This window comes from Sapajus apella, unplaced genomic scaffold (assembly GCF_009761245.1).
Source record: "Sapajus apella isolate SASKATOON/1434 unplaced genomic scaffold, GSC_monkey_1.0 scaffold79, whole genome shotgun sequence".
NCBI lineage: Eukaryota > Metazoa > Chordata > Mammalia > Primates > Cebidae > Sapajus > Sapajus apella.
In genome coordinates, this window is record NW_022437019.1 from 3,800,221 (window position 1) to 3,815,298 (window position 15,078).

Consider the following 15,078-nt stretch of genomic DNA (forward strand, 5'->3'; position numbering starts at 1 on the left):
TCCCCTTTACCTTCTCTTCCATGTGATCTCTGCACACGCCAGCTCCCTTTACCTTCTCTTCCATGTGATCTCTGCACACGCCAGCTCCCCTTTACCTTTCCTTCCGTGTGATCTCTGCACATGACAGCTCTCCTTTACCTTCTGCCATGAGAGGCAGCAGCCAGTGGCCCTCACCAGATGCAGATGCTAGCACTATATTCCTTGTACAGCCTACAGAACCATGAGCCAAATAAACCCCTTTTCTTTATAAAATACTCAGCCTCAGGTAATCCTTTGTAGCAACACAAAGGGACAAAGACATACCCCTAGGTCTTATATTGAAAGAAATACCAATGTACATATCACACTCACTGTGCTGAAGAAATTTCAATTTTGGTTACAAACTAGATAACTTTCCCATGTTCTCACTGTCTCTGATTTGGCATTTATTAGTTTTTTTCAGTCAAAGGAACATCCACTGGGCTCAGGCCTGTATGACATCTGGGTTATAAAGGTGAATGGTTTTCATGGCACCTGGAGCGTTGTCCTCCAGCTGTCCCATCATGGGACCTCGCCGCTCAAAGCTTGGTCAATGGATCCACAGCATTCACATCATCTGGGATCTTGTTAGAAATGTATAATCTCAGGCCCTACCCAAGATCCTCTGAATCATCGTTACACCTTAACAAGCTACCCCAGTGCCCCTATGCATGTGAATGTTTCAGATACATGGTCTAGGAGGGTAGAGGTCTTCAAATACTACAGTGCATCAAAATTACCTGGGGATACTCGTTAAAAATTGCGTATTCCTAAGCCTACTTTCTTAAAGTCAGGACGAAGCCCAGGAGTCTACAATTTAACAAGCAGGCAATTGTTCTGCAGGTGGTCCTGTGACATCTTTGAGATACATTAGATGGTTGTAGGGCAGTAAGAGCAGTTTGGGGGTAAGGGGTAGAGGGGGAGGTCATGTGAGTCAATATTGAAATGAGAGTATCTTGAGTTTGAAACTACTGTGCTTTGTGTTGCTGGCATTGAATCCTTTCTTTTTTGGGTTTGAATGGAACAGATCGCTCTCCTAATTGCTGCTCCAGCTGGGAAGGGTCACAGACTTGAATATCTAGTGCTGCAAGAGGTCTTTTTCATAGCTAATGCATATCAAATAATTTAGGCCATTTCTGCCTCAGATAAAATGGATTTTTGACAGAAACAAGGAGGTCTAAACATTAGTCATGACTCAGTGCTAATCACGGTATTAAGATACTTGTTTGTCATTATTTGTGCATCTCATTCACTTAGCACTTTTCTAAGGTAAACGGTTTTACATCTGTGTGAAGGGAAAGCGATAGAGCAGGTCTACCCTAACGAGGCCTACGAGTTGTCCACTAAAGCCTAACAAATGAATGGTATTCCTGTTTTTAAATAGATAAACCAGGGGGAAAAGTTAATGATATACCCAAGAGCAGGTTTATGTAACTGTGACTGAGCTACTGCTTTCAATTTCATCTCTAGTCTTAGTTTTCTGAGACAAGTTAACGAGGAAGAGGTTTTCAGGTAACCTAGATTGCTGTTCTTATAAGTGCTTGTTATAGCTGTAGTGAACTAAAAAGAAGCACCAGGTGGGAGGAACACATTATCACCCATAAAAATGAGCAAGAAAGGATTCATTTTAGACCTGCATATTGGATAAGAAGTGAAAAGACCCATTAGAAGCGCAGTTCTGGAAATTTGCAAATTTTCAGGCCATCACTTAGGAAATTCTCACTCCAAAACAAGATCTGTTTTGAGGTTGTTGCCTGGGTGACCTAGTGTCTTCAGCAGTTATTGAAAGGAATCCTGGTCCCTTAGCTCAGCACTTCCTTTTCACAGAATTTATCCTGAAGAAATACACAGACGAGAGTTAGAAGATGTGTCTGTAAGAGTGTTTACTGCAGCTTTATTTGCAATGGTGAATAATTGAAAACCACACGAATATATATTGACAAGAGATGAGATGAATACGTTTGAACCTATCTTTGCAGTGGAATATTATGTAATGATTAAAAAGAAAAAAATATCTAGATTATTTACATGAAAGTATGTCAGTTACTATGAAAAAAATGCAAGAGCAGTATGTGTGAACCATAATATATAAAATGATAGTATGTGAACAGGAATTAAAATATCAAAGACTATATAACAAAATATTGATGAGTTATCTTTCAGTAAGATAGAATTATGGGGAACTTTTATATTCAAATATATACTTATTATTTATTTAATGATCACATACTTTCAACATGAGAAGTGAAGAGATACTTTATAAAAGTTCCTGAGAAATGAGTAGTCCTAGCCTATTTATTCCAAACTATTATTTTGTTTTATTTTATTTTACTTTATTTTATAGGTGAGAAGTCTGAGGTCCAGGAATTGACTGGCCTGAATTCCCCAAGTTGTTCAGAAAGCCAAGTCGTTCAATATCCAAGGTCCACTAGAAACTTTGAAAGAGCAAAATCCTGACTCTCTACTGGCGAAGGCTGTCAGAGTCTCCAGTGTTGTGCTGGGGTGCAAGGGGAAGCAGGGAGATCAGCTTCAACAGATAAGAAAGCTCAGCCAGAGATCTAGAAGTGGGAAACCCTGTGTACATTTCTTTCAAATTAATAATCTGGCAATTAGTTTTGAACTGACTAATTTGTATGTGGCACCTTCTGTCAACACCATCAACACAAGTTGCTTTCATTTCACACTGGCTTGTTAGCTGGAAGGGGTGGCATTGGTCCAGGTTTCACTATGCTAACACGGACTGCCATCAACTTGCTCTCTTTGGCTGAAACCATTGGGCAATGTCATGAGCAAAAGCAGGTGACCATTTATAAATGTGATTTATGTTTAAAGAGATATGGTACCCCACCCTACCTCCACCCCATACCTTTTATCCAATTTATATACCTAAAGTTCCAAATTTTGGAGAACAGCCTGTTAGAAACATAGGCAGGAAAGTGGCATGGTGATGGTTCTAGAAATTAGGGCATCTTGACTTTGGTAATTCTTTACTATTAGCTAATTATGGAATTTTAAGCAAACCATTGGAAGTGATGCCTCAGTCTCTTCACCTGTGTCAGTAAAAATATTCACTTGACCTACATTGTAAATATAGAGGAAAGATGAAATTGTCAATAGGGCGTCCTTGTTTGTATATTGAGAATTTGTGTAAATTAAACTGAAACCCCAACACCAATTCTGACGGCCTTTTTGCAGGGTATGATTCATACATCCTTAAGCTGCATTCTAACCCAACAAGCTTTCTCTGTCTTCTTTGTTCTTGATAGAACCTTGCTATTTTGTCTTATCTTAGGGAGGCCCTGTCTTCAAAGGAGATGAACTTTGCTTGAAGATATAACTGGTACTGGGCTGATTTAGTCATGTAGTCTCCCCTCCTTGCTAACAATGTCTTTGAAAAGAAGTAGCATCTCTCCTATTTGATGAAATCTAATAGGATGTCTTCTCAAAACTTCTAGGAAAGGTTTTCCTTCATGCTAAGAAGAGATATTTAAGGATAAACTTTCCTCTTTCTGCCACCAGTCATTGCCAACAGCAAATGCTGCCTGATTGCACAGAAATCCTGCAAGCATGAGAGGAAAAGGGAGACAAGGCAAAAAGGAACTGTGACAATGTCACCACTGTTCTTACAGTGGTGGAATCATACAAGTGTAGCAAAGTCCTCTAATTTTCTCCCAAGACTGTATTTCTGGATGGGTCACCAGCAATGGTTCCTGATGAAAGACAGTTTAATCCTATTTTTGCCTTTATGTAATGCTCACATACAATTAAATACAAGAGTATAGTGACAGTATTTCCTGGATCAGGAGCTCTTAGGAGGTTCAAGCTTCTACAACCAAGATTCTCAGGTAAAATTAGAAATCTGATCATTAAAATACTTTGTGGTTATTCAGGAATCTAAAGGTAGCTGTAATTCTCAAAATATATTCTGTTGCAAACAAATCCTGCACATTTTTCATAAATTTTAGACAGATTAAAAGTACATTTGGAAAAACAAAGTTAAACAGATCATTTCTTTTTAGTATTTTTTTTGCTATTGTTGATTTTATTGACTGTTTTACTATAAAATTATAAGTTTTGAAGATGTCAGTGTATGTTGTGCATCTCCATTAATGAGATAAGCAATATTTAATGTTTCCTAATCATTTTGATTATATTACTATATTTATCTTGAGCATTTTATAGCTGTAGTGCTCATTAGATAAACAAAACCACAAAACAATTTTTTAAAAATCTCACAATCTCGGGCCACTATTTCCTAGATGTACAAATGACATAATTTCTCCTACTAAGAATTATTTTTTGTGCAAATGTGGCCAGTAGACTTTTGCATAATTTTTTCCATGGTTTCTCTGGACTGTTTTTGCCTTAAGCCTCGATTACCTTCTGAGAACTTAGAGCAAAAGTCATAACCATCATCATCACCATTATCTTCAACAGCAATGTCATTCACTCATTCAACAAATATTTATCAAGCATCTATAATATGCTCAACACTATTGTGGGTATATGGAATAAGAACATCACCCCTGCTCTCATGGGGCTTGCATTCTAATTGGAGCATTACATTATCAGGAGATATTTCCTTATGAATTTATGACCTCCCTATACATTTATCATTTATTGCCCATATTCTCCAGGCCTACATTGTTAAGAATGCTTGCCCAAGCATGCAACCCTAGAAAGAAAGAAGCTGGATTCTTTCTGGATAAGTAAAATAAAAAACCAGCATCTCTTTCCTAAAAGATTTGGAGATATAAAACATCTCTCACTAAAAATATTTGCTTACATTCCAGGGTAATAAAAATGATGTCTCTAGAGAGATGGAAGTCTCCTAATTTTGTTGTGAATAATAAACTGCCTTTGTCTCTGACGCAGAGGTTTCTTTGCTCCACCAACTCTTCACATTTCCTGCCTAAACATACACAAGAAGTTTTAGACTGGGTGGTCAGAAAAGAGCTGACTAAAGATGTGATGCAGCATAGCTTCAGCTCAAGTTTAAGAGCTGAAGTTTAAGAGCTGTGAGCTTCTTTAGCCACTGTGTAGCAGTAATACAGTATTGTGATGCCACTGGAAACAGCTCCATGAGAGTGTGGGGGTTTTTGTCTGTTTCATATTGACAGCCATATCCTCAGTGTCTAGAGCAGTGCCTAATATAAAGTAGGTACTCAATACTTTTTCACTGAAGGAATGAATGAGTAAGTGATCAGTAAAAATAGGCTTCTGCAGTCTTCCCTCAATACCCAGACCACAACCATGGAAGCTAAGTAAATCCTACAAATACAAGAATAAATATTTCTGATGGATGGTGGTAATGGGTTTAAAAACTCCCTTACTGCCTTTGGGTGAGAAAAAAAAAAGAAATACTCTTAATACCTAAGTTATGAGTCTGTATTAAAAAATAATTTCCTCTGGATGCTTGGTTTCATTTGGACCCATCATACCAAATACAGTAAATGAATTATGCTAAAAAAATAAGTTCCAGACCAAATAAATATACATGTACCTGCAGGCATTCCAATTGGATTTTTTAAAACTCAAAAAGCAATTATGCCATTATCTATTACTGAACCTAGTGAGCTGTGAAGAGATAGTGGAATTCATGTCTACTATTACTGAGCCATTTTTTTCTTGCTAAGAACTAATACGTCTTAAAAGTAGCCAAGAATAAAAAATCATTAGAAATATTGAGATTAATAACTAATATGGTCATATAGCAGAAATGGGAACAGATACATTGATAAGTAAAAATCTTTACCGTCATTTTTGTGCTCAGAACCTAAAAATTATCCTAACGTGTTAATATAAATGGCATTTTCTTTGAACATGTTAAATATGTGCAAGCTACTGTTATTGATGCAGCACGAGATTAAAAGGAAATAGTATTTTTTAAAAACTAGACTTGAAAGCACTGATAGCATGATTGCTTTTTAAGGTTTCTGGTTGTGGCAAAATATGTAAAAAATGTACAACTTTTGGGGGGATAAAACTGTTCTACTCACTTCATTTATTATATTTCTGTGAGAGTCTCCCTTTGTGGATTTTAAGAATATGAAGAACATTCTTGCATTCCTTCATGTATTTAGGGGTAATAACAACAAAATAACAACTACCATTTACTGGCTTTGAAGTTGAAGTAAAACTTCTGGAAAAGGCTCTATTTTCAATGAGGCCACCAAGAATATTGACCAATGGTAATTGCTCATAGAAGACCCAGTTTACCTTGTAAACACTTTGTTCACCTAAACAGTTGCCAATGTGAAATAACTACACAATGGTTGGAATTGGGTTTAAGTAAATGATCAAGTATTTAGGGACTTCCAAAACTGAGGGATAGACCTGCATAGATGGGACTTCAGCCAAAGAACTGCCCACAGGAGGGATTCTTGCCGAGAAGTCAGGTGTTGAGTCTCTTTACACCACCTCATTGGCTATACCACTGAGTACTGTAGATTTGTTTGCAGAGTGTTAGAGATCAGTAATTGTCTTATCCCATTTTGTGCTGCTATAACAGAATACCACAGCCTGGGTAATTTCATAAATTTATTTTTCACAGTTCTTGAGGGTGGAAGGTTCAAGACCAAGGTGCCTACAGATTCGATTGTCTGAAGCGGTATGCATCCTATGGTGGGGAAGAATGTTGTGTCCTCACATGATGGAAGGCAGAAGGGCAAGTGAGCTGAATGTTGCATGAAGCCTCTTTTTTAAAGTCCTGAATCTCATTCATGAGGGAGGAGCCCTAATGGCTTAATCACCTCTTAAAGGCCATACTGCTTAATATTAGCACATTGGCAACACCTGAATTTTGAAGGGGACATATTGAAACTGTAGCAGTACTTAATGGGTTGCAATGATTTGCAATAGAAGGAAACAATTGCAACCTATGACTTAGAAAGAAGCCTACAGCACTTGCCTAGAGCAGCACAGAAATTAGGAACACAGTTCTTGAGTCAAATAAACCCAGGATAAAATTCCAGCTCTGCTTTTTACTACTTGGTGAACTTAGACTAATCATTTCATTGTTAAGTGAAATGAGCTCTTAAAAAGTGACGTAGGCCAGGCTGGGTGGCTCACGCCTGTAATATCAGCACGTTGGGAGGCCAAGGCAGGCAGATTGTGAGGTCAGGAGTTCGAGACAAGCCTGACCAACATAGTGAAAACCTGTCTCTACTAAAAATACAAATATTAGCTGGGCGTGCTAACGCATGCCTGTAATCCCAGCTACTCGGGAGGCTGAGGCAGGAGAATCACTTGAACCTGGGAGATGGAGGTTGCAATGAGCCAAGATCATACCACTGCATTCCGGCCTGGGCAATAGAGTGAGACTCAGGTCTCGAAAAAAAAAAAAAAAAAGAAAGAAAGAAAAGAAAGTGATTGTAAGGTTTAACTGAGATAGTATATGTAACTACTTAATAAATATTAGTACTATTTTGATAGATACATCTATTACTTTCATTACCACTGTTTCTTTACATTGCTATGCTAAAGAGAATCATTTGTTAAGCCCAGCAATTATTGCTAATCTGCTAGGGGCCAGGGCTGTGCTATATTTGAGCAGTACAACAATGTACAAGATAAAGTGACTAAACTTAAGAGCTCAGGTTCTTGTGAAAAAGGCAAATAAGTAGACGTAAAATTCAAATGTACTCTGATAACTACTTTAAAGGACATATAGGGAGCATATTATAGAACACAGAGCAAAGCAACTCAGCAGAAGTGGGAGCAGAACAATACTCCAAGAGGAGGAAGCTCATGAGCTGAATCTTCAGGGTAAGTAGTATTTAGCCATCCGAGCAAAGCTAGAGACTGGTGTGTGGAGGAGAAGGAAAGAGCATTTGGGCTGGCCAAGAGAGCTCAGAGCATTTGTGAAATCTCGTCATTTCTTAAAATATGTCATCTGGAAAGTATATTGAGAGAAATACTCTCTTACAGAGATAAAGCTGGCCTCATTTATCCTACCAAGGAGTTTGTCCTTTATCTTGTGGGCAGAAGGGAATGCTGTGTTGGATGATTCTAATCCAAAGAATGACAATTTGATTTGGACAGATGAAGGGGTCACTGATATGGAGCGAGACCTAGAGGCCAACTCTTGAAATAGTTGAGGTCAGAAATCTTCAAGGTATTATCTACAGTCTACTAACTGTCCTCCTGCAAGTCATCAAGTCTGTAAATTGGCTCCGATTGATAGTCATTCATTTCTGTGTAAGATGGAAGGCAGTTACTAGTATAGCCGGAAATCCAGATGGAGAAATTAACCATGTCCATCTTTATGTGTTATAGGTTCATCCTAAGAGAACAAATTCCCCACACCCATTCTGCCTAAGGCAGACTCAGTTTAGGGTATTGAAGGCCTAGGCTCTCCTATTTCTAGAAGAGAGAAAAGAGCTTTTTCTTTTGTTTTCTAAACTTTAGCTTTAGAAGGTAAAGAAAGATTTGGACTGTGTTGAAGAGAGAGGTCTCCTGGCCAGAAGCCAGGGAACTTGTGAGGGTTATTTCCAGAGTGGCCAGACCTGTGTTCAGGTGAAGTCAATGGCTAAGCACTGAAATACAATCCCGGCAACTTTGGTATCCCCAGCAAAAGACACAGGACCATATTTGACACAGGGCCAAATTTGGCACAGGGTCATGGCTGAACTTCCCACTTGCTAATAGATCCATGGAAGTTGAAAAGTAAGAATCTCAGTGGTTACCACTACAGACTTAAGAAAGAAGTCCCGCCCAAGTCTCAGATTCTAAAGGAAAAGCCTCTACCCAACAATGATGACATTGTATTTCTTACCAATCCTAAGTGGAGAGAGAGGGTGGGAAGGGAAAGAGAAGCCAACTCTAATTTGCATAATAAATAAGTTTAGGGTAAGCAATATTTGATATTTGTTAGCTCAAATGAGGAGTTTAGTAGATTCTAGCTATGGAAGACTTTAGTATTAAGGTGGACTGCTGCATCAGCCTTGATTATGGTGCAAAGGACACACTGCACATGTTGATATGGTTATAGTTGGGATTTTCAGACAGGACATCTTATATGCAGTCCTTTATCAGAACTAACTTGATTATAGTTTTTAGTTGCTGTGTTTATTTTCATTTTAATGATAAATTTTATTAGATTAATCATTATCAATTGAGTTTGTGGTGAGTTGATTGGTTATATCTAAAATTTATAGGTTACAGGTTTATATCAGCAATGTTTTGAGCCTATAATTCTTTAATAGCCAGACTTAAAACATATATATGTTCAAAAATAAATCACTCATAGTTCCTATTGCTAAAGCAGTATGTGTTACAGTGATGATGTGCCGCCCATGCATTTGTGACACTTTTTTGACACTTAAATAGCTTGTGATGTACTATAAAAGTGAGTGCATATTTTAAGTTTATAGGGCATTGTATTACTGTATGAGCTTGTACGACAATGCCTTTGTGAATAAGATCATATTATTTTTAAACAAGTAAATGGGACCCAATTGATGAATGCGATTTGAAAAACTGTACTGCCAGTATTTACTCATTCCCTTTGAACTAATTGTTCATCAACACATTTACTTGTCATTGAAACATACCCTGGGTGGGGAAGTTGGCCCTTAATATCTTTTATTCTATCTAGAAATGGATTGTGTTCTAAAAAGTTTGAGAACCACTATGTCTAAATGCAAAGTGAGGAAAGCTTAAAAAGAAGCAGGAACTTCTGGAAGAGGTGGTACATTTCATCATCACCCATGACTTACAAGCTGTCAGCAATTATATTAACCTTGCAGGTTAACCTGTAGTCCAGGCAGAAATAAAGAACTGCATGAGCTACTCACTATCACTCATTTAGCTTCCCAGCCTTTTTCTGTCTGGAGTTAATGGATAAAAGCCTTCCCAATTTACACCCTACTTCCCAGCATGCTCTACTTGGATTGCTTGCTCTAGATAATATTCCTTTATCTTCCCTTAAAAATTTAAACACAATTCAAGGACCAATAATAGTAATTTATAGGTCAGAAATATCAGAAAACAAGAAAGCACGCTCTAAATATAGCAGATCTTGAGTAAGTTATTATTTGCCTAGAAAATTTGACCTGAGGAGATACTTATATACCAAATTATTAACAGTGAGTAATTGTGGCAGGTAGATGATTGGAAACTTTGTCATATATATATATAAAATATTTGATTTTAAAAATAAAGATTATTATTTTATAATCAGGAGATATTGAACTGTTTCTTTTTTTGATTTAAAATATAGGTACAATCTTAAACTACCTCTCACAACTGAAAAATTGAAAGGAGAGAGATTATACTACATTCTGTGTTTTGTAGACTATATTCATTCACAAACCACTTTAATACTTTCTAATATATCTGCTACCATTCGTACTGTTGTTTACTTAATGCTCTACCTTCATCCTAGCAATAAAATCTGGAAAATCTTATGTTTGATGTGCTCGCTATATTAAAACAAAAACCTGTTCTCCCAGGTACCCCTATAATATTTTTGCACATTTTCATATGAAAGCTGCATTTTGGAAACTGGATTTCCAAGGCTTGATCTCCAAGATTCCATTCAATCCCAAGATTCTACAAGTTCAGGAAAGAAAATACTGGCTGCTTGGATGCGTTATATTTCATAAAAATTCTCTATTTTCTAGGTTCTTCTGGTAGTATTTAATTATTCACAGACTGTGCAATTTTCCAGACTATTTTGTTCAGTACAGGAGCAGTGTACTTTTTTTTTTTTTGTCAAGGGCCAGGTAGTAAATATTTTAGGCTTTGAGGATCACTCACTTTATCTGTCCTTCCTTCTCCTTCTCTTCTATCTTCCTCTTCATCATTCTTCTCTTTCTTCATTGTCAGCTTAATTGTTAGTGTCTTCTTCTTCTCCTTCTCCTTTTCTTCTTCTTCTTCCTCTTTTTCCTCTTCTTCTTCCAATGCTTTATAAATGTAAGAAACATTCTTTGCTCCTAAACTATAGAAAGAGAGGCTCCGAATTTACCCATAAGCTATTGCTGCTCACTCCTGGGGCATTGCAATGACTTATCCAGCAGAGCTTGGTCAAAATATAGTACTTTGTGCACAGTGGGCATACAGTAGATATTTGCTGGCTTGATTTGAAGAGAAATTGGTATTCTATTTTTTGCCTCTGTTGACGCCTTAGTGAAGAGTTCGGGTGGCAGAGAATGGCTAACATTTCAATAGCTCAGTTTTCCACAGATTTTAATTTTCCTGGTCACTGTTCGTCCCCCACCCCCTGCAATATGACAGATTCCTCAAAACTCTTTGTGGTTTATTGCCTCCATTAGTGCCCAGAACTTCAGAATCCCTTCATGAAGCCCAGTGGTAAATGGAGGAGACACACCTAATCTAAGGCCACAGTTGGCTTTTAAAATACGCTTGAGTGTTAACAATTTCACATTCATTCCTGCTAATGATTGGGGAAGCGAAGCTTTCATTTTAGTCACCTTTCCTCTTCTAAAGGAGTGCCTGTATTTCACCTTTAAGGGAAGCTCTGGGCTTAGTGCTTCATCCCACATCAAACCCACTCCTAGGATTTCTACCTTCAAACAAGTGAAACAAATGCATTCCCGCAGGGGGGCGTGCTGTCAAAGATAAATGAACTTATCCAGATATTAGAACTATTCAGATAGGATTGCCTACTTAGAGGAAATCAGTGGCTGATAGAGAATACTTTCAGTGGGGAACCACTTAGCACTCCATCCCACATGCATCTAATCTCTTTAGAGCCAGGGAAAAAAAACCCTCCACATTTATGTGAGCAGAGAAAGTGTGTAATAGATGATACAACTCAGCATGCGCTAAGATATTTTGATTACTTTTATTTTAACCTTCTCAAATTAATGGACATTTTCTCACGAATAAGTCACATTTCCTACAGAATTCCTGGAGCAAAGCCTTCTTTCTCTTAAACATTTTCCATTTTAGCATTTACTTAAAATAAAAGATGGATAATGGTAGATACTTTGTTTTTTAAAAAAAAACAGGTGGAAAAGAAAAAAAAAGAAAGAAGAAAAAAGTAGTTCCATTAGCAAGTTTGGTAAGAAATTGCTCCACATTGTTCCTCTGACAAGTAGTTTTTCCCAGCATGTGTGCATCTTAAAAGTATTGCAAAACAATATCTTAAAATGAACTGATTAGTATGCATGCTCTGTGGTCACATTTAAGTTCTATTTATAAAATCTATTCTGTTCCAGGCTCAGACAAACAAAACTGAAATGCAGCTGTGTAACACATTGATAATTTTCATTAGTTCTAAAAGCCTCAATAGAATTTGCAATTTTATTCATTACATCTAAATAATCCTGGAAAACCCATTGTGAAGGTGACCTTTCACTTTTTCCCCCCTGGCCTTTGTGACTTAGCTCTGATTTTGTATGTGTGAGTGAGTGTGTGTGTGTGTGTGTGTGTGTGTATCCAAAAGGGCCAGGGAAGGCAGAGATTTTTGCAAGAGTAAAGAACAAAATAGAACAAGAAATCAAGTCAAGCAAAGATGAAAAATGAGGCATAGGGAATCAAAATCATCCACGTAGGTTCTGAAAGCCATTCTAACTAGGGGCATTCTGCCATCATTCCCCAGATGTGTACAAGCCCAGATTTCTGAAATCACTGTGTGATATTGTGGGCAAGGCAAATGCAGATTGTGTTCTAATTCACTGGGAGGCAGTTGTCTTTTTCGATCTGCAAGGATAAGGATTTTCCCAGAGAGTGAGCCAAAGGACAGACCCATGAGAAATAAATAGTGCTGCTTCTTTCAACTCAAACTTGTTCTTGAAAAGTAAAACAATGCCAACTATGGCAATGGCTTTTGTTATTGTGAGCATTTTTTTTGTGTGTGGATCTTTAAAAAACAAAGATCTAAAAACACACACTTCCCAGACTGCTGGCAGCCAGCCATAAAACCACAAAGGAGTCTTTACAAAATTAAGATAACAAAAAAATAAAATAAGAGGCATAATATGAAGGGTGAAAAATAAAGGCAAACACTTGCAATTTAGCAGCGACTGAGATGGTGCTTCAACATTGACCAGGCAATTAAAATGATAAAACCTAGTGTGGAGAGAATGTGAGGCACCTGTCTCAGATAAATATATATGCGTGTGGGTACAAATGCTTGCACTCAGGAGTTTATCTGATAATTGCTAATTTGGGACTGAAGATAATGACAGTTATGAATTACCCATTATGTACAAGTGCCACCTTGCATAGTCCATCTTTCTCAGTACAGCTAGTCAGGGCCTTAGCAAGGATTGTTTTGTCTCAGTGTCTCTAAAGATGTCATATTAAAAAAAAAAGAAAAAAAAAAGAAGGGTGGTGGGATGGGTGGTGGTAAGGTACAATTTTGGGAAATACAAAGTTAAGATGGCTTTTATACTTCTCAGAATTTTAATGAGAACGTCAGTTTTTAATCTTTGAGACAGGGTGCAGTATAAGGCATTTCCCATGCTAATGGAACAACAAAAGCCTTTTTTCCTCTCTTTTTTCTATATAACATCCTGTAGAATTAGTGCTTTGGGGGAACATATTTCGGAATATGCTTTTTAAGTTAAATAATTGATTTACCAACCATTGCCACGTAACAGAAATTAAATTTCAGATGTAGCAAAGAACACTGTAGAATGATTACTTTTGAGTGAGAAGGAAGAAGCTCAAAGCATGGAGTTTTGTGCAGGCCAGTGAGGCTGAGTGAAGTATTTGGGTTTGTAGGGGATTCAGAGAAACATAAGATGGGAGAAAGAGAAGGACAAACACTGGAAACATGCCCTTCATTACAATTTGCAGTTTCATGCCCTTCATTTAAAATTTGACCAATTTTAAGCCTGTGACACTACAAGTCAAGCCAGAGATTCACCAACAAATTTGAAAGGTTCTAGAGGTTTGTTTGTGAACTGTTAGGTAAACAATTTTACTACATCTCATTACTATATTCCAAGTATATATTTTATTTAAAAAGTGGCTATATAATCATGCAGAATCTCATCTCATTTCAAAACCACTATACCCAGTGATTCTCAGGATTCAGGCCAGCCTACGCTTTCAGAAGATTTTTAAGTGGCTGGATGCAGTGGTTCACACCTGTAATCCCAGCACTTCGGGAGGTTGAGAGGGGTGGATTACTTGAGGTCAGGAGTTCAAGACCAGCCTGACCAACATGGTGAAATCCGGTCTCTACTAAAAATTAAAAAAAAAAAAAAAAAAAAAATTAACCGGGTGTGGTGGCAGGCACCTGTAATCCCAGCTACTCTGGAGGCTAAGGCAGGAGAATCACTCAGGAGGCAGAGGTTGCATTGAGCTGAGGTCACGCCATTGCAGTCCAGCCTAAGCAACAAGAGCAAAACTCAGTCTCAAAAAAAAAAAAAAAGATTTTTAGGCAATAAGATAGATGATACCAAGGAAATTCAATGCAAAGAGGTCTTTCCTCAACATTTGAGAGTGTGGAAGGGATATTTAGCAAGGAATATGTGCATTTATACTTTAGCATGAAGGGCTATAGATCTCAGTCACCAGAAGGAAGCTTCAGTTACAGATCTGCATATCAATGGCAGAGCAGAGAGATTTTTTTTTTAACCACTTTACCTCATGAAGATTCATAGGCTAAGCAACTTCATGCAGTGGGACCTCTATTTTGAGCATAGCTAGGCCATGTTCACCAAAGCCGCATTTGTAAATGTTATAAACTAATAAGCACACTAATGTTATGGTAAGACTGTGTTTGTGGACTTTATTGGAATCAATTACAGGCAACTAAGACCATGTGGGCCTACATTTATGTGACAGACTTCTATTGCCATGACTACTAATCGGGCTTGGTAGAGCTAATGAAATTTGGTTACTTTTTATAAAAATTTAAATAATATGTTTTAAATAAATTATATCATATACAAAAAATTTGAATTAATATTCCAACAATTTTTTTTCAAAAGATGTCAATCATTACATCATTTTAAAAGTTTAGGCCAAGGAGGTTATAAGTTACATTACAGTCATTGCATGGATTGACTCCATGTTGGCCAGTAAAGGGAAATACCTACTATCTTTTGTCAATATTAGGTGAAGTACCCGGGTGAAAAG